Genomic DNA, 24,225 nt, shown 5'->3' with positions numbered 1-24,225 from the left:
TCAACAAAATGAAAAAGCAATTTACTGAATGGGAGGAAAATGATATATCTGATAAGGGGGTAATATCCAAAATATATAAAGAACTCATACAACCCAACATCAAAACAAAAACAAAAACAAAAACAAAAAAAAAGTAACCCCATTAAAAAATAGGCAGAGGAAGGGTGCCTGGATGGTTCAGTCGGTGGAACATGCGACTCTTTTTTCTTTTCTACGTTTATTCATCTTTTTGAGAGACAGAGACAGTGTGAGTGGGGGAGGGGCAGAGAGAAGAGGAGACACAGAATTTGAAGCAGCCTCCAGGTTCTGAGCTATCAGCACAGAGCCTGATGCTGGACTCAAACCCACGAACTACAAGATCATGACTTGAGCTGAAATCAGACACTTAGCCCACCAAGCCACCCAGGTGCCCCTGGAACATGTGACTCTTGATCTCGGGGTCATGAGTTTCATGAGCCCCATGTTGGGTGGAGAATTTACTTAATAAAAGAAAATAAAAAAATAAAATGGGGAGAGGATCTGAATATGCATTTTCCAAAGATGGCATACATATGGCCAAGAATCACAGGAAGAGATGTTCAACATCACTAATCATCAGAAAAATGCAAATCAAAACCACCATGAGTTATCCCCTCATACCAGTCAGAATGGCTAGTATCAAAAAGACAAGAAATAACAAGTGTTGGCAAAGATGTGGAAAAAATGGAACACGTGTACTGCTGCTGGGAATGTAAACTGGTGCCACCACTAGGGAAAACAGTATGGCGGTTACTCAAAAAATTAAAAATAGAAACACTATATGACCCAGCAATTCTGCTTCTGGGTGTTTAGCTGAAGAAAACAAAACGTGAATTCAAAACGATATATGCACCCCTATGTTTACTGCAGCATTATTTACAATAGGCAAGATACAGAAGCAAACCAAGTATCCACTGATAAATGAATGGATAGAGACAATGTGATACACACACACACACACACACACACACACACACACACACACACACACACTGGGATATTACTCAGCCATAAAAAAGAATGAAACCTTGCCAGCGTGGATGCACCTGGAGGGTATTATGCTAAGTGAAATAAGTCAGACAGAAAAAGAGAAATACCATAGGATTTCACTTATATGTGGAATCTAAACAAACAAAACAGAAATAGACTCGTAAATACAGAGAACAAACTAGTGGTTGCCAGCCGGGGGAAGTGTGGGGATGGATGGGTGAAATAGGTGGAAGTAATTAAGAAGTACAAACTTCCATTTATAAAATAAATTAAGTCACAGGGATGAAAAGCACAGCACAGGGAATACAGTCAATAACAGTGTAATAACTTTGTATGGTGACAGATGTACACTTGTAAGTGCACATTTCATAATGTATATAATTGTCGAGTTACTATGTTATACACCTGAAACCAATATAATCTTGTATGCCAACTATACTTCAATTTATAAAAATGTTACTGCTAGTAATGGTAGCAGTATCCCAGTCCACAATACCACACGTTTGAAAGTCTCATCTAATTTGTACTTGTTTTTGTTAGACTGTACACTTGTAAAGTAGGGACTATATCTATTTATCTCTGTATCCCCAGAATCTACCCTGAGGCCATGCCCATAATAGCCACTAATTAAGCAACTGTCCTTTCAGGCACTAGAGAAGAGACCACCAAAATCCTCTGCCTAGCCTCCCTCATTCCTCTATAGATTATATCCTCAGTTCCTATAATTCTTTGGCTTCCTTTGGCTCCCTTTCTTGCTTCCACCTCCTCCCTTCCTCTGCTCCAGGGATGTTCATTCACTAATGGTGATCTCTGGTCTCATCCCTGGCAGGTGTTCCAATGCTTCCTTTTGCTCTCTACCCACAGCTATATTATCTAACCAGCCTCTGCATCACTTATTCTGCAATTAATAGAAGGGTGAACGGAGGCTGTATTTCTCGACCATTGGTCTCATACCTATTTGTGAGAAGGAGAATTCTCTGGAAAAGAGAAAAGCAGGTAAGATGGTAACAAGAACACAAAGCCTTCAAACACAGCTCCCTCGTTAAGGGAATCCTGTAGCTATATTTGTACAACCAACCAAAATCTCACTGGGGTTTGGGGAGGTTCAGAAACTGCTGGGGAGAAGATGGAGGCATGATGGGCAGGAAGCTCAGCTATATGTTAATTTTTATTTTGCAAATTTCAGGGTTTATTTTCCCCCCACTAGTAAACATCTTCATTTTCTCCCCAGAGCAGAAACTCAAAGGGGAAGCGAATATGAAAATCCTCAGAGCTGAGAAGATACAAGATCACAGGCAGCTACAGACTCGAAAATAAGAATAAGGTCAGATGCAGGCTGTTCTCGAATCACAGCTCTGTACAAAGTGCCCTCTGCCCTGAGCAGCGGGGTGGGGCCGGAACATGATCCTTGTCTCCCCTAGAGGCAAACGAACTGCTGGTAAAACGTTAACTACCCAGGATGGAAGGAAATGGAGCCCTCGGAAGTACTTCTCCCTACTCATTTCTCCCCCTGAGAGGAGAACAATTCAAGGCCATATTCCCAGCCCTACTATTTTATGGTTTTTTTTTTTTTCCTCTGAAAAAGGCTGAGGAGGGGATCACAAAGCAGAAATGGAACACTGGAGCATCTTAAGCATGCTTTGTTTAAAGGTCAAAGTCTTGTGAAACATGCCAATCTCCCTTCGCTGCGTCTCTGTGTCCCTATCTGAACCCAGAACTCCTCTTATTGGGGGGACTAGAGCAAGAAAGGAAAGAGGGAACTGGGAATAAATACAAGCAAATAAATACAAGCAGAGTGGGAGGCCCTTGCAATACTAGGTGTGATTATTAAGGGAAATGAAACTAGTCTTCTTGTAGGGATCAGACTGGTTTTGAGAGCAACTCTACATAATAAATAACCAAACTAGTTTAAGTAACAACAGAAGTTTTGGAATAAATGTATAGCCACCCAGGACAACTACTTTAAGGTGCCCGTATTTATCTGGATATGATATACTTACAAAAGGAATCCTAAAACTCACATGAGTCTCATAACTTTATTGTCTTAAATAGGACCAAGGAACAGTTTGACATGACCAGGAGAGTGAGGAAAAACGAAAGAGCAGGGAGAAGACCGGAGCGTATATGGTGGCAGAGATGATGGAGATGAACAAAGAAGAGCCAGAGACAGATGTCATACAAAAGGAACAGTAAGTTCTTATCATAAATACAGAGATGGAAGCAGTGATCTAATTACGGCGAAAATCAGTTCCTAGGCCAGCTTTCCCAGTTGAAGCTTTCCTGGGTGACTCCATCAGCCAGCCCTGTGTGGTCCAGGAGTATGGCAGAGTGGGAGTAGAAACGGGCAGAAACAGATACTAACTTCTCCCACTTCCGTTTAAACCCAAGAAGACCTTTATTCTCCTACACAGGAAAACTGGAGTTTGCACATTCGTTGGCTACTTTGTACCAGATAGAGAAATTTGATTAATGCCAATTCTTCAAAGAGTCAGCTGTAAAACTTTGCCTGTCAGTAAATAAACAAATTAAAGAGCAAGAGTTATTAGTGCTTCATGTGTTTTTGAGCTCATTGTGTAAAGCAACCTCCGTTCTTAAGAATCCTAAGTCCTGGGGTGCCTGGATGACTCAGTCAGTAGGACATCAGACTCCATATCGGGGTCATGAGTTCAAGCCCCACATTGGGTGTAGCTGAGAAGGAAAAGAAGGAGGAGGGGGAGGGGGAGGGGGAGGGGGAGGGGGAAGGGGAGGAGAAGGAGAAGGAGAAGGAGAAGGAGAAGGAGAAGGAGAAGGAGAAGCAGAAGCAGAAGGAGAAGGAGAAGGAGAAGGAGAAGGAGAAGGAGAAGGAGGGGAAGGGGAAGAAGAAGAAGAACCATAAGTCCTCCATATGACCCAGCAATTCCACTCCCATATATATATACCCAAGAGAAATAAAAACTGCGTCCACATAAGAGTTTGTACACAAATGTTCATAAACAGCATTATTTATGCTAGCCAAAAAGGTGCAAACAACCCAAATATCCATCAACTGATGGATGGATAAACAAAATGGGGCATGCAATGGATATCATTTGGCAATAAAAAGAAATAAAATACTGATAAATGATACGACATGGATGAATCTTAAAAACATCATGCTAAGTGAAAGAAGCCAGTCACAAATACCACAGATTGTATGATTTTATTTATATGAAATATCCTGAATAGTCAAATTCATAGAGACAAAAAGTAGATTACTGGTTTCCAGTGGAGGAGAGAGGAGATGGAGATGAGGAGCATTGCCAATGGGTATAGGGCTTCTTGTTGGCGTGATGAAAATGCTCAAAATTGACTGTGGTGATGGTTGTTCTACAATTCTGTGAGCTTACTAAAAATCATTGAATTATACACTTTAAAAAAATTTTTTTAATGTTTATTTTTGAGAGAGAGAGACAGAGCATGAGTGGAGGTGGGGCAGAGAGAGAGGGAGACACAGACTCTGAAGCAGGCTCCAGCCTCTGAGCTGTCAGCACAGAGCCTGATGTGGGACTCAAACTAGTGAACCATGAGATCGTGACCTGAGCCGAAGTCAGATGCTTAACCGACTGGGCCAACCAGAAGCCCTGAATTATATACTTTAAATGGATGAATTGTATGGTATATGAATTGTATCTCAATAAAGCTGTTCTTCAAATAAAAAAATCTAAAGGTCTGGAATTGGACTATGTCAGCTAGCTGGAGTCTAGGTTTAACTATACTATCCCATAAGCCCATTAAGACCCATAGCCAGCCAGTAACACTGCAAAAATCCAAACTTTTGCTTTAATTAAAACAAAACAAAACAGGGATGCGTGGCTGGCTCAGTCAGTAGAGCGTTGTGAATCTTGATCTCGGGATCATGTATTCAAGCCCCATGTTGGGCATGGAGTCTACTTAAAAATATAATAAACAAAGAAACAAACAAAACAAAAACTGACATTAAGGCCTTGGACCTCATTTGTGCTCTCTCCCTATGAGCTCTATATGACTTGTTCAACTGATTTAATAAGAAACATGTCCAAGGTAATTACGGAAATCATTCAATGATATCACAAATATTTATTGAACATCTATTACGTGAAAGGTACTATTTGAGGGCCTGGGAGTTTAACACGTCACCCCTGCCTACAAGATGCTTACCGTACATTCACCAGTCTCAAGAGAGCATGGTAAGTGGTACAAAAGGGGTAAGTGCTGGGGACGTTAGGGGCATAATCCCAGGTTGGTGTGTTAGTGTAGCAGATTACAGAAGTAAGGTATAAACCAAAGCCTGAAAGCTAACTAAAACTGATATGAAAATAAAGAGGCGTGACAGGAGTGTTCTAGGCAGAGAGAATAAGCACAAAGGCCCAAACTCATAGAAAGCAGGGAATTTCAGGAATTAAAGTAGTTTGGTGTGGCTGAGGCATAATGTGCAAGAACTGGGGAGGGGTGGAGGGCAGGACTGGGACAGTGGAAGCTGAAGAATACTGAGGTCTTTTACATTTGTAACGTGACAAAAAACTGGGGAGCCTTGCTGAAGAGATCAAACTGCAGCCTGAGGGCTGCTTTAGAGAAGGATGGAAGGAATTTAATTATGGAAAAGGATATGATCAGAACTTTGTTTGGCAAGGGCCACTTTGGCTGCACTGTGGACGGCAAATGGGAGGGGGCATGGAATTAATAGGCTGGAGCAAGGAAGGGGGTCAGAGAGAAGATGTAGCAGGAATCCAGAGGAGATGATGGTGGCCTGAGTTAGTAGCATGAATCAGGTTGGAGAAGAGGGGACAGGTTAGAGAGTTACATAGGAGTTGGCATTGTCATGACCCCAGACTGACCAGATGAGGGAATGCCAAAGGGAAGGAGAACGGTGGCAGGTTTGTGGCACAGATCACTGTGGGCTACCAGCCCACATATATTATTATAATAAGAATTATAATAATAACTATTATTATTTTTAAAGAACCAGGTTTGGAGGTAAAGTAAGTTCAGTATGGGACATGTTGCACATTCAAAAGCAGATACCCAACAGACAGTAGAGATCTACAACTCAAGAGTGATGGATTGTAACTGAAGTCACAGACAGGAAGGCATAGAACAGGTCAGAACTCTAGAGACCAGTGACATTTATGGCATGAACAGATCAGAAGAGGTGGCAAAGAGAACTGAAGAGGAATGGTCAGATTGGTGGGGAACCAACAGAGTGAGGGCCATGGCAGCAGTTTGAGTGAAGTAGTGGCCAAGAGTGGCACCTGCTCTGTGACATTAGGTAAAACAAAGGTGCGAAGTACAAGGGAGCGGGGTGGGGCGGGGTGGGGGTGGGTGGGGGGATCAACTCTCCAATGCTGAGGAGTGGATGGGAGATAAACAAATGGAGATACTGGCTAAAAACAAGTCCCTTTTTAAAAAAAATATTTACTTATTTTTGAGACAGAGAGAAACAGAGTGTGAGTGTGGGAGGAACTGAGAGAGAGGGAGACACGGAATCCGAAGCAAACTTCAGGCTCTGAGCTGTCAGCACAGAGCCCGACGTGGTGCTCAAACTCGCGAACTGTGAGATCATGACCTGAGCCAAAGTCAGACTCAACTGACTGAGCCACCCAGGCGCTCCCAAAACAAGTCTTTTTTTTTTTTTTTTTAAGTAGGCTCTGAGATCAAGAGTCAGACACTTAAGCTACTGAGCCACCCAGACAACCCTGAAAAGGACTCTTTTAAGAAGTTTGTCTATACAAAGGAAGACAGTGATAGAGTGGAAGTCAGCAAGAGGAATAGGGTTCAAAAAAAAAGAATTTTTTTTAACATGAGAAAGATCTAAATATATTTAAACATGGAAATAGATGCAAGGAGTTTGTAGTTTCGTATTATAATCATGATCTTTCCCCTAAATCCTCCCCCTCCTTCTCACAGGAAACCTACAGGGAAGATCTTACAATATGCTGGGTGCTAAGTATTTTAAGCCAGAGCAGTTTCAGTGCAGATCTGACTAACCAGCATCCTTGAAAACAGGGTACCTCTAATGCCTCCGCTGACATCTGCTCTCCTGCCAGCTCTTTAGCTCTTTATTTACAGCCACACATAACATAAGACTTCTGATTTTCTCATCGTCTTTAAAACAGTCTAATTCTTCTAAAAATTTTTAACGTTTATTTATTTTTGAGAGGGAGACAGACAGAGAGCGAGCAGGGGAGGGGCAGAGAGAGAGAGGAAGACACAGAATCCCAAGCAGGTTCCAGGCTCTGAGCTGTCAGCACAGAGCCAGATGTGGGGCTTGAACCCACGAGCCATGAGATCATGACCTGAGCCCAAATCGGACACAACCAACTAAGCCACCCAGGCGCCCCAGTCTATATTCTTCTAAAATGGGCTTTTCAAAACCATAAGTATTTGCTAACTTATAAAGATCCATCAGAGACATGCACATGGTTGCCCCCTCCCTCTTTTCTTGTGTCAGCAGCAGAATCTCCACTGCTATTTCTGTGGGAGTGCTTATTTGTTATTGTTTTGGGAGAAGCTGTGGTTTCAGAAATGGAAAAGAGAAGAATCTGTCAAAACAGCAAGGGCATAGGAGGTGCCTACCCTCGGACTGAAGGTCAGGAGGGCTGTTCTGCCTGCCCACTAGGCAATTACTCAAAATGTCATCCCCACTCTGCCTACAAACCTCACCCCATTTTTTAAAACTACTTGATATTTCACCCAAGTCATTTAGCAAATAACTCTGAGAAGGTTAGAGAGCTTTCAGCTACACATGCATCACTTGAATAGCAGGCTGCTTCCCACCCCCCCCTCCCCCGCCACCCCGACCAACCTCAGACCTACGACACTGAGTTGGGGCTTTGATGGGGTGAGGTTGGCAAGAGGACTCAAAAGCAAGGAAAATGTGGGCCTTAAGTGAAGGACAGGGTGGGCGTTGGTCAGGTACTACAGTGGAGGGCTGATGGAAGCGTCCAAGTCCTATGAGCCTGAAATCTTGGCAAAGGAAGAAGAGTTTAGATGAGAAGCGTCTGGGAGATGAAAAGGTATCAAAGGGTAAGCATCATTTTAAAAGCATGTCTCATGTTAATCCAATTCCAGGAAAGGTAGATCAAACTCTTTTCCTTTCTCTAGAATATTTCTAAAATCCAGGACTTAAGTGTATTAGTCAGGGTTCTCCAGAAAAACAGAACCAATAGGATGGATATATCTAGATACAGAGGTTAGATAGACAGAAAGAAAGACAGATTGACATAAAGAAAGAGATTTATAGGGGCGCCTGGGTGGCGCAGTCGGTTAAGCGTCCGACTTCAGCCAGGTCACGATCTCGCGGTCCGTGAGTTCGAGCCCCGCGTCGGGCTCTGGGCTGATGGCTCAGAGCCTGGAGCCTATTTCCGATTCTGTGTCTCCCTCTCTCTCTGCCCCTCCCCCATTCATGCTCTGTCTCTGTCCCAAAAATAAATAAACGTTGAAAAAAAATTAAAAAAAAAAAAGAAAGATTTATAAGGAATTGGCTCACTTGATTAAAGAGGCTGACAAGTCCCCAAATCTGTGGGCTAAGTCACTAAGCTGGCGACCAGGGGAGCCAAAAATGTAGTTCTAATCCAAAGGCCAGGAGGCTCCAGACTCAAGAAGAGCCAAAATTTCAGTTCAAGTCTGAAGGCAGGAAAAAGCTGATGTCCCAGGCAGTAAGGAGGAATTCTCTCTTACTCAGAGAAGGATCAACCTTTTTGTTCTATTCAAGCCATCAACTGATTGTATGAGGTCTACCCACATTAGGGAAGACAACTTACTTTACTCAGTCTACCAATTTAAATGTTAATCTCATAGGAGCACCTGGGTGGCTCAGTCCATTAAGTGTCCCACTTGGGCTCAGGTCGTGATCTCGTGGTTTGTGAGTTAGAGCCCCACGTTGGGCACTGCGGTGACAAGTCAGAGCCTGGAGCCTACTTTAGAGTCTGTGTCTCCCTCTCTCTCTGCCCCTCCCTAACTTGTGCTCTCTCAAAATAAATAAATATTAAAAAAATTTTTTTTGATAAAAATAAATGTGAATCTCATATAAAAACTCCCTTATAAAAACACCCTCACAAAAACACCCAGAGTGATGTTTGACCAAATGTTTGACCAAATATCTGGGCACCCCATGGCCCAGTCAAGTTGACACATAAAATTAACCATCACACTAAGCTAGTAATACAGTTCTGTCACATGGTTCAGTCAACATTTACAAGTCCCTGTGCTATGAAATACACATAGCTAAATCAGATCCCTTCCTCCTAGTGGGAATAAGATTGATAACCCATATATAATTATTGTAATAGCATTAAGTACCATGAAGGGGTCTAAAAGCCAAAAACATTCAGGATAGGGAGAGACTATTTCTTCCATAGGGTTTCAGGGAAAGAGTGTAGCATTTCAGCAGGGAAGTGAAGGATGATGATAATGGCATAAAGGAGGAGGGCATTCCTAATGAAGAAAAGAAACAAAAAAAAAACAAATAATCAGGAAAACATGGTGAGTCATCTAGTTTAACTGTATTTTAAAGTGTATGAGGAGAAACCAAAGCAATCTGTATAACGGGAGGTGGTAAAGAGAACCCAGAGCTTCCCAGTCTTCCCAGTAGAACTTTCGAAGAACCTACACCCTTTGGCCAGAATCTTTCTGAACTGTTTCAGTTCAGCTTTCAAATATTTCTGGGAAGTAACTTACTTCCCATTCTGCTAACTCCTCCCATCTCCTCGAGTTCCTCGCCTCCAGTCTTCAGTATGCCCGGTTACCCATTAGGCTACAGGTTTAAAAGGCTTTTTGGAGTACCTGGGTGGCTCAGTCAGTTAAGCACCCCGACTCTTGGCTTTGGCTCAGGTCGTGATCTCACAGTTTGTGAGTTCAAGCCCTGCGTTGGACTCTGCACTCTGTTCCTGAGTTTGAGGCTTGGGTTGTGCTGACAGCACAGACCCTGCCTGGGATTCTCTCCTTCTCTCTGCCCCTCCCCCACTTATGTTCACCCCCCCCTTCTCAAAATAAATAAACTTAAAAAAAATCTAAAAGGCTTTTGAGGAGGAATCAGAACCTAATCAACATTTATTAACTTGTTTCATAAAATACATTTCAAGTCCAAAACAATGAATCTCAAATTCATGGAACAAATATCTACCATCACCTACTACCACCTACTACTATCATCTATCATGCCCTGTGATAAGTCCTGGGGATATAAAAATATGTTTCCTGCCCTAAAGTGACTCACTGTCCGCTTTAATGTTTTTTATTTTTGAGAGAGGGAGACAGACAGAGCATGAGCAGGGGAGGGGCAGAGAGAGAGGGAGACTTAGAACCCGAAGTAGGCTCCAGGCTCTGAGCTGTCAGCTCAAACTTGTGAACCATGAGATTAGGACCTGGGCTGAGGTCAGACGCTCAAACGACTGAGTCACCCCGGCACCCCTCTCTCTCACTGTTCACTTTAGAACAAAGACTCATCAGAAGATGGAGAATGTCGGGGCGCCTGGGTGGCCCAGTCGGTTAAGCGTCCGACTTCAGCTCAGGTCCTGATCTCGTGGTTCATGAGTTCAAGCCCCGCGTCAGGCATCTGTGCTGATGGCTCAGAGCCTGGAGCCTGTTTCAGATTCTGTGTCTCCTTCTCTCTCTGACCCTCCCCCGTTCATACTCTGTCTCTCTCTGTCTCAAAAATAAATAAACCTTAAAAAAAATGTTAAAAAAAAAAAAAAAAGAAGATGGAGAATGTCTTTGGAGACATCTTGAGAAGGGCCATGCGAAAGATATCTTCAAAGTCAGTTCTAACCCAGAAAGCAATTTTGCCTGGTTTGTGACCACAGGAAGAAGGGTACCCACCCTATCTTCAAATTAGTGCTCAGTAGCTGCTAGCACAAGTCACAGTGGTGGAGCCAACCAATGTGCACCGAGCACCTCCAAGTGTCAGGCGTTGTATTAGGCTTGTGAGATACAAAGAGGAGGGAGAAGTATTTCTAAAGTGCTTCCTGTTAACCAGGTGCTATGGCAGGTACTGGAAACACAGTCCCTCAAGATGGGAAGGAGTATCCTAGAGAAGCAGGAAGCAGCAATCACCTAGCTTACCTATCCTGTTCCCTGAATTGCCCTGGTTCATCTTCCTCCAACACTTTGATTCAACTTGTTCTCCACTTTGATAGTCAAAGTGATCTCCCTAAAATACAAATCTGATCATGTCAATGCCCGTACCATTACCTTGGGGATAAAATCCAAACTTCTTTACCTAGTATGCCAGGCTCTTCATAATGTTCCCTGCTTATTTCTAACCACGGTCCCTCTGTACTCCCTGTTATAATATACTCAACCACTTACAGTTCCCTGAATATACAGGTAGCCCTCACACCACTGACTTTGTACACACTATTCCCTCTGCCTGAGAGGCTCTTTCCTCAATTTTTATTCCTCCTTTAGAATGTTGTTCTTGAAAAGAGAAAAAGGGAAAAAAGCCTTGTCTGACTGATCTCAACACCTCCACCCTCATTCCAGATGAATTATGAGACCCTCCTCCTCTGTGCTCCTATAATACTCAATCTGTCCCTGAGTCATAACATTTGTTATCCTGCTCTGTAATTGTCTGTTTATTTGACTATCTCATAAGACCATGAGCCCTTTAAGGACCACTAAAATCCTTAGATTTTATTCCCATTAGATGCCCAATATAATGCTTAGTATCTAGTAGTCATTCAGGAAACTAAATACCTCTTAAGAGATTGAATGAATGAATGAATGAATGAATGAATTAAAATGTCAAGCATTTACTGGATTCTGTGTGTGACACACATGTTAAAACCTACAATTTAATGAATATTTATTGGATACCTATAATGTAAGTAGTTTCTTGACAGGTACTTTAATAAAAGTCCGAAACAAAGACACAGTTTCTAACCTTAAGATGCTTTCAGAGGAGTGAGAAAAGTTAAATATGTACTCAGATAAAGAATAGGGCATACTAACAGTACAATCATGCTACTAAAGTTATCAAAAGGGCAATGGATGTCCATGGCCACCAACACATTGTTTTCCAGAATTGTTCTTACAACAACCCTAGTTGGACTGGCTAGGTAAGCATGAACCTTTTCTACTTAGTTCAACCAAGACTAAGTTTTCAGACGAACTAACAATAGGAACAAAGGAAGAAAAAACACAAAGGAATTTTTTTTTTTAAAGACAGACATTTTCAGTCAAGGATAGCCAGAGCCTAACCAGGAATTCTCAGTGGATACCACCTGCTGACATCTGAACTTCCTTGGACATCAGATCCAACTCATCAGGCCCCTAACTGGCTCACCAAGGATTTGGCCTGACTTAGTTTTCACTCCCTTTCAGGAAACCTTGGGTGGCACTTGCTGTGTTTAAGCTGACAAGTCCAGATCCCTGGGGAAGGAGCCCTTCCTTCCCTTTCTGCCGCTTCAGGCTCCTCTCCTGAACTTAAGCCTGGCCTGAGCTTAAAGGTGGCCACCCCCTTTGCCCTACCTAGAGATCATTCTAATTTTGAGACCCTAGAATTTCTCCCGAAATTCTGCCTGAAACTCACCTTTCTCTGTCTTCTTTTATTTTCTTATTTTAAAGTTTATTTATTTATTTTGAGAGAGACAGAGACAGCATGAGTGGGGGAGGGGCAGACAGAGGGAGAGAAGAATCCCAAATAGATTCTCAGTGTAGAGCTGGACACGGGGCTCATAAGATCATGACCTGAACCTAAATCAAGAGTCAGATGCTTAGCGGAGTGAGCCACCCCGGTGACCCTCTGTCTTTTTTTAAAATCCCATCTGCAATATCTGCCTCAGCCTGACCTTTGTCAAGGACGGTTTTACCCTTTAGGGTATCCAGCTGGTTTCCTCCTTCCGCTGAACTTATGCTACTTGGCCTCAACTCAGATATTTCCTGGAATGCCCCTCCACCTTCCTCCCAACCTTTGCAGGTTTGCCCAGTTCACTTGTTCAGGAAGCCTTCCCTGAGCAGCGTAGTCCACAGGGCAGCTCTCCTACATATGAACTCCAAAAGCTCTGTTTGCTACACTCGGTGCTCTGTGTTTCATTACATGCAGTCCCAACTCTGATTTATATGTTTACCTGTCTTATTACCTCTGACCACACCCAAACTGTAACCTTCTTAAAGGAAGGAACTGTATTTTATATTTCCCTCCTCCCCCAACCGCACCTACCCACGACTGAGAACAGTTACTGAGCACCTACAGTTACGTAAGTTACCGCTCTGGTGCTTTATGTATGTTATTTCACTTGATCCTCACAATTTTCTCACACATGAGAAAACTGAGGGTCAGAGAACATGAATAAAAGGCCAAGGCTACACAACTAAAAAGTGGCAGAGCCATGAAGGGAATCCAGGTCCCCCAGCCCCCAAAGCCTTGTGGCTTCCAAACCCAGCTGGCACCGTGCGGGGCAGGCGTTGCTGACCAAGCTGTTCCCAGGCCCAGGCGGAGAGCCAAGGTATACAACCCAAGACAGCAGAGCCAGCTTGATACCTCCCTCCTCCAAAGCCCACATCTGGGTCTCCCTGGGTCCCTGCAGGGTCTCCCTGGCTTCCGGCACTAACACTCCACCCTGTGCCAATTCAGGCAACAGCCCCACTCTGTTCCACAGGTGACTTATTGGAAGCCCTGATCAAATGCATAAGATGTCAGGAAATGAAAAGTCAAACTCCTCTGAAGCAGATTCAGAGAAGTGATCCCTGAGCACTGGCTTGCTGGGAGGGAGCCCCTCCCTATGGCCATCCAGTTTCAGCTCTTGTGTTTTCCTTTTGGGGCCTGTCAGGCAACTTTGGGATTACAGGAACAAGACTTTTGCCAATAAGCCCTGTCTAAAAGAGATAGGCTGGGGGGACGCCTGGGTGGTTCACTTGGTTAAGAGTACTCTTGAGTCTCTCTCTGCCCCTCCCCACCTAGCTCGCTCCCGCATGTGCATGCTCCCTGAAAATAAATAAACATTAATTAATTAACTAATTAATTAAAAAGATAGGCTGGAAGAAACCCTGACACTGTGTAAACCCCAGGTCAGCAGGAACTCCTGTCTCTTCTCCTGCCTCACCCTGACCCAGGGCCACACCTTCCACATGCCCACATGGAAGGAGGCCTCTCCACTTTGGTAGTAACAGGTACCATTTACTGAGTGCCTATTATGTGCCAAGCACTATACCCAGTGCTTTAAATGTTTATCTCAATGAATTGGTTTTTTTAACATGGATTTCTTGGGGCATCTGGGTGGCTCAGTTGGTTAAGCATCCGACTTTGGCTCAGGTAATGATCTCCCAATTCATAAGTTCGAGCCCCGAGTTGGGCTCTGCACTGATGGCTAACAGCTCAGAATTTGAAGGCTGCTTCACATTCTGTGTCTCCCTCTCTTTCTCTGCCTCTCCCCAGCTTGTGCTCTCTCTCTCTCTCTCTCTCTCAAAAATAAATAGGTAAACATTTTTTAAAAACATGGATTTCTTACCTTTTTAATTTTTTTTATTTTTGAGAAAGAGAACATGTGTGTGCACACGTGAGTGGGGGATGGGCAGAGGGAGAGAGAAAGAGAGAGAGAGGGAGAAAGAGAGAGAATCCCAAGCAGGCTCCATGCTCAGCACAGAGCCCAATGTGGGGCTCGATCCCACAATCCTGGGATCATGACCTGAGCCAAAATCAAGAGTCAGATGCTCAACCGACTGAGTCACCCAGGCGCCCTAATCTCAATGAATTCTTATTAACATTCTGTGAATACAAGGTCTAGTGCTGTAGTTGAAGACACAAACTCTGGGGTCAAACTGTCCAAGTTCAGAATCCCAGCTCCACCACTTACACATTGCATGGACTTGGTCCTGCTACTTAACTTCTCTGTGCCTCAATTTCCTCATCTGAAAAATGACAACTACACCAGCACTTAATTCCTAGAAATGTATGAGGATTAAATGAATTAATAACTGTAAGATGCTCAATGAATTTTACTGTTATAATAACTATTATGGTAGGCATCATCTCCTTTTGACAGGTGTAGCAACTGAGTGTTAAGAGAGCATAAATCACTTGCCAAGGTTCTTTGCCAAGGTCAAAGAACAAAGCATGAACTTAAATCCAGATCTGGTCTATCTGACTCCAAAGGTGCATGTACATCTAAGAAATCCCAGTGCTTGAAGTCTCTCTCACAGAGAGTAGCTGGGATGATGAAAGAGCTACACAAGGACCCAGGCTAGAACTAAGTTCCCAGGGCCCCATTGTTGCAGGGCCCAGAGGCAACCCCAAGAATGTAGGGTCTGGAAACATTTCACTCACTCTAACCCCAGTAATTTTACACAAGTGACCTCAGGCTGAAATGAATATATGAAAGGCAGTATTGAAGAGGCAAAAGTCACAAGAGGACATCACAAAGCCTTAGCAAAATGGTTTTTCCAGGGAGGGGAAGTCCTACCCAAGTTCACTTGGTGCCTTGCTAGGGTAGAGGGGATCCAAACTTAGTGTGAGAGTCTCAGAAAAAGTTTTGGCACCAATCAGTCCGAGCATTTTTGCACCCTGTTCTCTCTACCCCATGCTTTGCTACCACTAACCTCCTGATCTGAATGGAGTGAAGTAATAATAGTTCCCTAAAGATAATTCTTCAGGACCTCAAATTGCCCTTCCTTCTCACTGATGATGTTCTTAGAAGTAGCTAACAAATCTTGTTTCCAGGGCCCCAAGGCACAGACACTCATGCCCATCTCTGGGAATGCTTGAGGGCATGCTCTCGTGTCATGAGGAGCTGAGAGACAGGTGAGGGACCATCAGAGTTGCCATCCCCACCACCTTGCCCATCACAGGATTTCCGAAGGAGACATTTCCTACTTCCCATGGTCACTATGTCCTGAAAAGGAGAGTCAGACACTGCAAGGAGCTAGGCTCCTGCCCCTGTCTCCTGCATCAGCCATTTCCAGGATCAGCCTCGCTTGTCCGGTTCTGAGAGAGCTCTCAAAAGCGGCCTAGTAAGAGAGTTGGGTACTGAGGGAATTGGGCCCAGAGAGCCTTGTCCAAGAAAAGACCAACAATTAATAATCGGAACAGGGAGTGAATTTCATTTATCCTTGAAAATTCAGCACCTTACAGTTGGTAGTTAGGTGACAGTATCAGTGAAATTAAATTGTTCTTAAAGGTCAGAATGCCTAAATATTGGTTAGAAACAAGCCCCAAATTTGACCTGTTTCCTGTTTGCCAACTTGCCTCTAATTGTCCCAGGACAGGATAACACCTCTGTCATAGAAGCGCTCCGACCCTCTGGATCCTGCTCACAAATCCAGGGGTGGTGATAACTAAATAGTCAACATCCAATTTCTGAGAACTGACCTCGATTGCTCAGGAAGGTCTGATGTTTCATCCTCCACTTCCTCACACCCTTACACATTGCACATCAATAATAAAGTGAATTTCAGACCAGATTAAGGAAATTTCTAACATCTTTTTAATCAGCACTCTGACAACACATTACCACCACATTGCATTAAAAAGCAGAAACAGAGAGCAAACAAGCTCCTAAATCACTTCCTCTCAGCAACAATCACCTTGACCCCACATTCTGATCCGCATGCACACACAAGGCACTTGTAACACACACGTGCACTTTAAACTAAATGGCAGTGACACACAAGCCATTAGCATGCCACACACAATTCACCGAAGTGTGCCGTGGGCCCCCAGGCAATATTAAGAATATAACCCCACCCACCCCTCACTGCAGAGGAGCACTGGGAGCTAAAGCATGCACATGCATCTCTGTGCTCTGTGTGTTCTGTCAGGTTCTGCAGGGAAAGAAGAAAACATGAAGCGGGACCCTGATGGCTATGAAAACAATTTCCTGCTATTTGTTTCAGGGAACCACAGGCAGGAAAGAACCGGGAAAGTTATCTAAACAATCAGCCCACTATGGAAACCGAATGGGATGCTCACGGGAAAGTTGTGGAAGAGGTGGGAGAACAGGAAGGGAAGTCATATCAAACCAAAACATGAGAATTCTGTGCAACGGTAAGGAACCCCCCAACTAGGCCCTCCTTCCCCAGGGCAGAGGGGGGCTCCTGACTCCAAAGGCTGTCCCTACCACACCCACAGTGGACATCTTCGGGCTACTGAAATAATTCTCAACCTGCTCGTTGGGGGAAGGCAGGCACATGAGACAGAAGAAGCTTTCAGGGCTCTGCCACACCCGCCCTGCCTCCCAGCTGCTAATCACAGCATCAGACCTGAGGACAAGAAGGAAGGTAAAAGACTGTATCAGCCAAATTCAACTCCAGATAAGAAAACCCAGTCCAGGGTAGGGGAGTGACTTTCTCAAGGAGTACTCAGCTCACACAGAACCAGCTCTCCTCACTTCTGGCTCAGGGCTCTCCCCTGACCTCTGGATCTCCTTGAGGCCACGATGTGGGAATATCTCCCAAAAGTGAACTGTATAAAACTCCCTTGTCCTCACTCATGGTAGGGGTATTAACTGGATCAGCCCTCCAAACTCATTAGTGGATGAGAGGAAGAATGGTATTTCCTCCTGTTTATCTACACTGCCTGGCTTGGAGCCCTTAGGGAGATCAACCCTCCACTTCAAAAAAACCCACTGCTATGGGTGACGGGGTCTCCACCTCACATCCCAGGCTGCAGCCCCACTGTCTGCACCCTCACAGGGTGAAGCAGCTAAGCTTCGTGGAAAGCTCTACCTTCGGTGCAACTGCCCCTCTCAGGGCACAGCCCCCTACAGAGCCCTGAACCCCTCCCTTGTTTCCCATACTCCCCCAGTCTCACCCCAGAGGACAGACAAGAGAAGTGAAACCCACCCTGAGGGGAGAGAAGCAAATGAAGGGTGAAAGGAAAGTGTGAATAAAGGATGCTGCTTCAAAATGCCTCCCTATCATAAATGTCAGCATGATTTCATCCATTCCCGGGATGGAATGTACCCTTCCAACAGCCCAGAGAAAGAAAGCAAGCTTAGGCTACATTGTCGATGCACAGGGGGATGACACCCAAACTGTGGGTGACTAAAGAAACCAAGATTCCACTGCCTTCCAGAATCCACACATCCGGCCCCCACTATCAGTATTTGAGAAACTCTGCTTTTGCCAAAAAACTGCTAGAACTGATCCATGAATTCAGCAAAGCCACAGGATATAAAATCAATGCACAGAACTGGTTGCATTCCTATACACCAATAATGAAGCAACAGAGAGAGAAATCAAGGAATCGATCCCATTTACTATTGTACCAAAAAACCATAAAATACCTAGGAATAAACATAATCAAAGGGGTGAAAAATCTATACACTGAAAACTATAGAAAGCTTATGAAACAAATTGAAGAAAACACACACAAAAAAAGGAAAAATATTCCATGCTACTGGATTGGAAGAACAAACATTGTTAAAATGTCAATACTACCTAAGGCAATCTACATATTCAAAGCAATCCCTGTCAAAATAACACCAGCATTCTTCACAGAGCTAGAACAAACAACCCTAAAATTTGTATGGAACCAGAAAAGATTCCAAATAGCGAAAGCAATCTTGAAAAAGAAAACGGGAGGCATTACAATCCCAGACTTCAAGATGTATTAAAAAGCTGGAATCATTACGAGTATGGTACTGGCACAAAAACAGACACTCAGATCAATGGAACAGAATAGAAAACCAAGAAATGGGCCCACAAATGTATGGCCAACTAATCTTTGACAAAGCAGGAAATATCCAATGGAATAAAGACAGTCTCTTCAGCAAATGGTGCTGGGAAAACTGGACAGCGACATGCAGAAGAATGAACCTGGACCATTTTCTTACACCATATACAAAAATAAACTCAAAATGGATGAAAGACCTAAATGTAAGACAGGAAGCCATCAAAATCCTTGAGAAGAAAGCAGGCAAAAACCTCTCTGACCTCGGCCACAACAACTTCTTATTCAACACGTCTCCAGAGACAAGGGAAACAAAAACAAAAATGAACTATTGGGACCTCATCACAATAAAAACTTCAGCACAGAGAAGGAAACAATCAGCAAAACTAAGAAGCAACCGACGGAATGGGAGAAGATATTTGCAAATGACATATCAGATAAAGGGTTAGTATCCAAAATCTATAAAGAACTTATCAAACTCAACACTCAAAAAATGAATAATCCAGTGAATCACCTGACACTGAGTGGCTAAGAGCATGTGTTGTGAAGTCCCCAGGACCTGGCTTCCAACCGACTCTAGTGCATGAGCTGCAAAGCCCTGAGCAGATGACTGCACTTGAGTCCCCTGCATCTGTAAAATGGGGCTTATGAAAGTACCCACCACATGTGCTGTTGTGGGGATCTAGCTATTTAAAGTGCTTAGCACACTGCCTGGCAGGTAGTACACACACAATATTTGCTGGGTACGAGTTTTGTTCTAGTTGTGAGTGGTATCATAATTGGTAAGCATACCATATTTGTGGTCTATTAGTATTTTATATTGCAATATGTACACATGAAACGCATTTCTCCCAAGAAATGGACAGATCAACTGACTTCTCAGGGTTTCTAGAGCTAGCAGCTTCATTATTAGCTTAATCCTAAATTACCTCTACCCTATGCCCTGCTAGTCTGAACAACCCCTTTCTGCCCCTGAACACTGGGCTCTCAACGAAAGTTTAAATTAAAAAAAATTTTTTTTAAGTTTATTTATTTATTTGGAGAGAGACAGAGCAAGTTGGGGAGGGTAGAGAGAGAGGGAGACAGAGAATCCCAATATGCGCTGTCCGCACAGAGCCCGATGCAGGGCTCTAACCTATGAACCGTGAGATCATGGTCTGAGCTGAAATCAAGATTCAGATGTTTATCTGACTGAGCCACCCAGGCACCACAAAGTCTGAATCTACATTGTGCTTTTTTATGTTTTATAATGATGCTAAGTACTTTGTAGGGTGTGTTCTGACTGCCTGCTCTTCTCTATTAACTTTCTCCAAAGCCCTTCCTTGCCTTCCCCCTCTTTCTACTTTCCCCTCATCAACTCACAGCCCCCACTTTCCAGAAGACCTGTAGGCAGTTAATATGTGACCCCCCAGGTTAAGAACATCCATCTGGGGGCGCCTGGGTGGCTCAGTCGGTTGGGCGGCCGACTTCGGCTCAGGTCATGATCTCGCGGTCCGCGAGTTCGAGCCCCGCGTCGGGCTCTGTGCTGACAGCTCGGAGCCTGGAGCCTGTTTCAGATTCTGTGTCTCCCTCTCTCTGACCCTCCCCTGTTCATGCTCTGTCTCTCTTTGTCTCAAAAATAAATAAACGTTAAAAAAAAAAATTAAAAAAAAAAAAAGAACATCCATCTGGCGGAAACGCTGAAAAATCACTCTCATCAACAGAAAAGGCTGATGGAGAGTAGAGCTCAGGCCTGCGCACCCATGGCCTTGTGCTGAGGAGAACAGGGCCGAGCCGAGGGACAGGCTCTGGGCATGCTCCCTCTTCTCTGTCACTGCCTCCACCACTTCCTCACCCCAGCCTGGCCTCCCCCTACAGCTTCTCCCCATTGCCCAGACAGTATTTCCACCTGGACCATCCACACCCATCTCATCCAAACATACCCCAAACTGTGTTTAGCATCTCAGTCCCAAGCCAGCCTATCCCTCAACCTCATCTCAGGGCTAATGGCACCTGAGCCGCCCAAGAGCCCAAACCAGACGCAGCTCCAAGTCGTCTTCAGCACTCCCACCAACTACCACCCTCTTGGTCACTCACCAAGGCCTGCCAGTTCTTCAAATGGCTCTCCCAGCTCAGATCTCAGACTCCAGGCCAGGCTCCCAGCGGCTGCAACAAACCAGCTGCCAGAGCGCGTGTCCTGCAATACAATCTGACCAGGTAGGTCACTTCCCACCGAAATCGTCTGAGAGTTCCCCACTCACAGGAGTCCAAATTCCTTAGACTGGGTGTCAAGACTTTCACAATTTGGGAGGGCTCTACCCCTCCTGCTACCAAAGAGACCCCCCCAAGTAAGATGAGGCCAAAAATACCCAACACTCCACTCTAACCTAAGAGGCCAGCCACTCAGGGAACATGACATCTGGGGGTCAGTTGCCTCTCACACAGACGTCAGCTAAATTTATTTTTATCTAATGGTAGATCCCTGGGCCCTGAAGGGATGATACACCACCACCACAGCCCAGGTCCCCCCGGCCCACAATTCTGCTTCTTTGCCAAGAGGCCTAAAAGACTCTCCCAAGCACAACTGTGTGGGATTCCCACAACCTGCCCTTTTTTCTGGAAGTAACTCAGGACCCCTACCACACAAGTCTGCAGATTCCCAGGTTACTTGGAACGAACAGAAACAGGAAGGTTAGAGCTTTGGCACCAGTTCAGAGTGGAACCCCTAGGGCCAAACACAACGGCCTTTGACTATGGGGGGGGGGGGGGGGAAAAAGGCCCCATTGTCTTGGTGGGTGGAACCAAACCATAACAGGAGCAAGGAAACCAGTTTTGTGCCCAGAGATGAGGACTTGGCCCTCAAATATCAGGGTGGAGAAAGGGAAGGGAGAAGAAAACAAAGGCAATTGCAACAGTTCTTACTCACTCCTGGTTTTTGTTTGTTTGTTTGTTTTCCCTCACAGAGAGCTCTGCAAGGCCTCTGAGTCCCCCAGGATCTAGGGGGACCAGGAAAAGGCGTGGCTCCCTAAGGGGTGGAGGCATCAATATGAGATTTAGATGGCTCCATTTATGAGACTGTTGGTAGAGAAAGGAGCGCTCTACCATTTCCCTAATTGCTGGTGAAAGAAACAAAAAACAATTAAAAAAAAAAAACAAAAAACTCAGAGCTACACATTCACCCCTCAACAAAGGAAACAAACCCTTCCTGCAAAATACAGGGGACGTATCAGGACAGGGAGCCCCTCCCCACCCTGGTACTGCAAGAAACAGGAGGAGGCAAAGAGCAGAAAAGCCTGAGCCTTAAACAACAAACACTTCATGAGCACGTTCTTCCCCTACAACAAGTCCAAAGCTACTTGATACAATTCCGAGCGGCTGGAATGTCAGTTTGCCCCATGAGAGGTCCCTGACCATATTCCTTGATGCCTAGAGATTCCTTCCTTTGGGTTTGATCCATTGAGATGACAGACCATTTAGATTGAAGTACAAAGTCTCATGCTTATCCTCAACACAAAGTCACCATTTCTAGACCGGGAGAGTTGGGGTGAGGGGCATCTACTGTTTCTCCCTTCCTACCCTTGCACCTGCTGTTCCTCTGCCTGTAACACCTTCCTTCTCCTGCCCGTGCACTCAGCAAACTCAAATGGTGTGCTCTCTCACAAACCTTGAAGGGGCTCCCACAGGCAGATGAATGCTTCCCTCTCTGTGCTCCCACGCACATTGAACTTACCTGTATTTGTAACTTAATGTTTTTATTTTTGAAAACTAAGCATAGAAGAGAAAAACATTCCCCATGTGTAATGTAGACTTATCATTGTTTAACATTTCAGCCTATTTCTTCCGGTCTTTTCTTCCAGGTGACAGGCTATAACATTCCAGAATGCAAAGACCAAATACTTTCTTTTTCCAGTTCTTACAGCTCTGGAGGTCAGAAGTCCAAAAGTCCCAGGTCCCACTGGAATAAAATCCAGGTGTTGGCAGGCTGGTAATCCTTCTGGAGGTTCAAGAGGCAGATCTGCTGATCCACCTGATCCCATTTCTAGGGGCTGCCCGCATTCCTTGGTTCATACACCACCACCACCCCTGGCCCTCAAAGCCAGCAAAGACAGGCGGACTCGTTCACATTCTTGCTGCAGGTCTCTAACGCTGGCTCTCCTGCTTCCTTTTCTCACTGACAAGGACCCTGTTGACTGCGCATGGCCCACCAGGATAACCCAGGATACTCTTGCCATCTCAAGACCTTCATCACATCTGCAAAGTCCCTTTTGCCAAATTAAGTAACTCCCACAGCATCCAGGGGTTCAGATGGGGACACTTGGCGGAGGCCATTACTCTGCATACCACATTTACCTTCTCTAAACTCTATGTAGAAATTTGCTTTGCCTTCCATCTCTTTCACTTTTCTTCTGACACACAGGCAGGAGCCCAAGCTTTCAGGGGAAAACACACCAGTCTGTCGTTAACTGGCTGGATGACCCTGGACCAGTCACTTCACCACCCTTACCGTCTTTTTTTCCTCATCCGTAGCACAAGGATAACTCGCAGTACATTAGGAAAAGACAGTGAAATTGTAAGCTAAACAGTGTCTGGAATGTGATGAGCCCACCGTAACCATCCCTTTCATCCTTGCCTTCACCACCCCACTGTCTCCCCCTTTGTCTCCTTTCTCATCATTTAGCAAAGAAGGCCACACTACCCACTTCTTGTGATTCTGCTTCAGTGCTTCTTGGTATCTGATGATGGGGTTTTGAGGTGATGGTGGGGTTCAGAGCCGAAGGCCAAGAAAGAATTCTTGAAAACGTCTTAGGTGCAAAAATGTGATTTTATTAAAGCACAGAGACAGGACCCATGGGCAGGAAGAGCTGCACTGGGGTTGTAGAGAGTGGCCGCTTATATACATAGTGTGGAGTTTGGGGGAGGTAAAGTCAAGAGGAAGTTTCTTAAAGGGCTTTCCATAAGCTAAAGAGAATTTACAGATTATTGGAGGCTTAACTATTGTCAAGCTAAGGTTGTTTTTCCCTCTAGCAAAGCATTATCATTAAGACAGTAGGGAGTTCCTGGGGTGCCTGGGTGGCTCAGTCGGTTGAGCATCTGACTTTGGCTCAGGTCATGATCTCGAGGTTTGTGAGTTCGAGCCCCGCATCAGGCTCTGTGCTGACAGCTCAGAGCCTGGAGCCTGCTTCAGATTCTGTGTCCCCTTCTCTCTCTGCCCATCCCCTGCTTGTGCTCTGTCTCTCTCTGTCTCTCAAAAATAAATAAACAAATGTAAAAGAAAAATTAAAAGAAAAAAAAAGATGGTAGGGAGTTCCTGATTAGGCTATTGATGAGATATTTGTAAACTGATGGAGACTATCAGTTTAACCATTTGTTTTCTGTCATTTCCTTTGTTCTTGGGCAGCCAGGAGTGCCTGAGGAATATCACACATATCCCACCTTGGTGGGGGTGTGGGGGAGGTGGTTGTGCTAGATTGTGCTTGGCCCTCAGCTTGCCTTATGGTCCCTCATCATCTGATATCTACTCAAGGACAGGTCTGGGCTTTTTAAAACTCCATGTTTGGGGCGCCTGGGTGGCTCAGTTGGTTAAGTGGCTCAGGTCATGATCTTGCAATTTGTGAGTTCAAGCCCTGCGCCGGGCTCTA

The 24,225-nt window shown here is 44.7% G+C and overlaps 2 long non-coding RNA genes across 3 annotated transcripts in view; one reads left to right on the top strand and one right to left on the bottom strand.

Annotated features, from left to right (window-relative positions):
• Nucleotides 1-24,225, bottom strand: part of LOC109494790 — a 100,775-nt gene that overhangs the window by 46,902 nt on the left and 29,648 nt on the right. The gene's annotated exons all lie outside the window — the stretch shown is intronic.
• Nucleotides 1,874-3,561, top strand: LOC109494789. Its single transcript, XR_006590523.1, has 3 exons — nucleotides 1,874-2,004; nucleotides 2,240-2,332; nucleotides 3,061-3,561. It is a non-coding gene; the product is annotated as an uncharacterized LOC109494789 (long non-coding RNA).

The sequence above is a fragment of the Felis catus genome, chromosome E2, assembly GCF_018350175.1.
Source record: "Felis catus isolate Fca126 chromosome E2, F.catus_Fca126_mat1.0, whole genome shotgun sequence".
Taxonomy (NCBI): domain Eukaryota; kingdom Metazoa; phylum Chordata; class Mammalia; order Carnivora; family Felidae; genus Felis; species Felis catus.
Note: the sequence above shows the minus strand (reverse complement) of the source record. Positions and strands in the feature narration are given on the sequence as shown.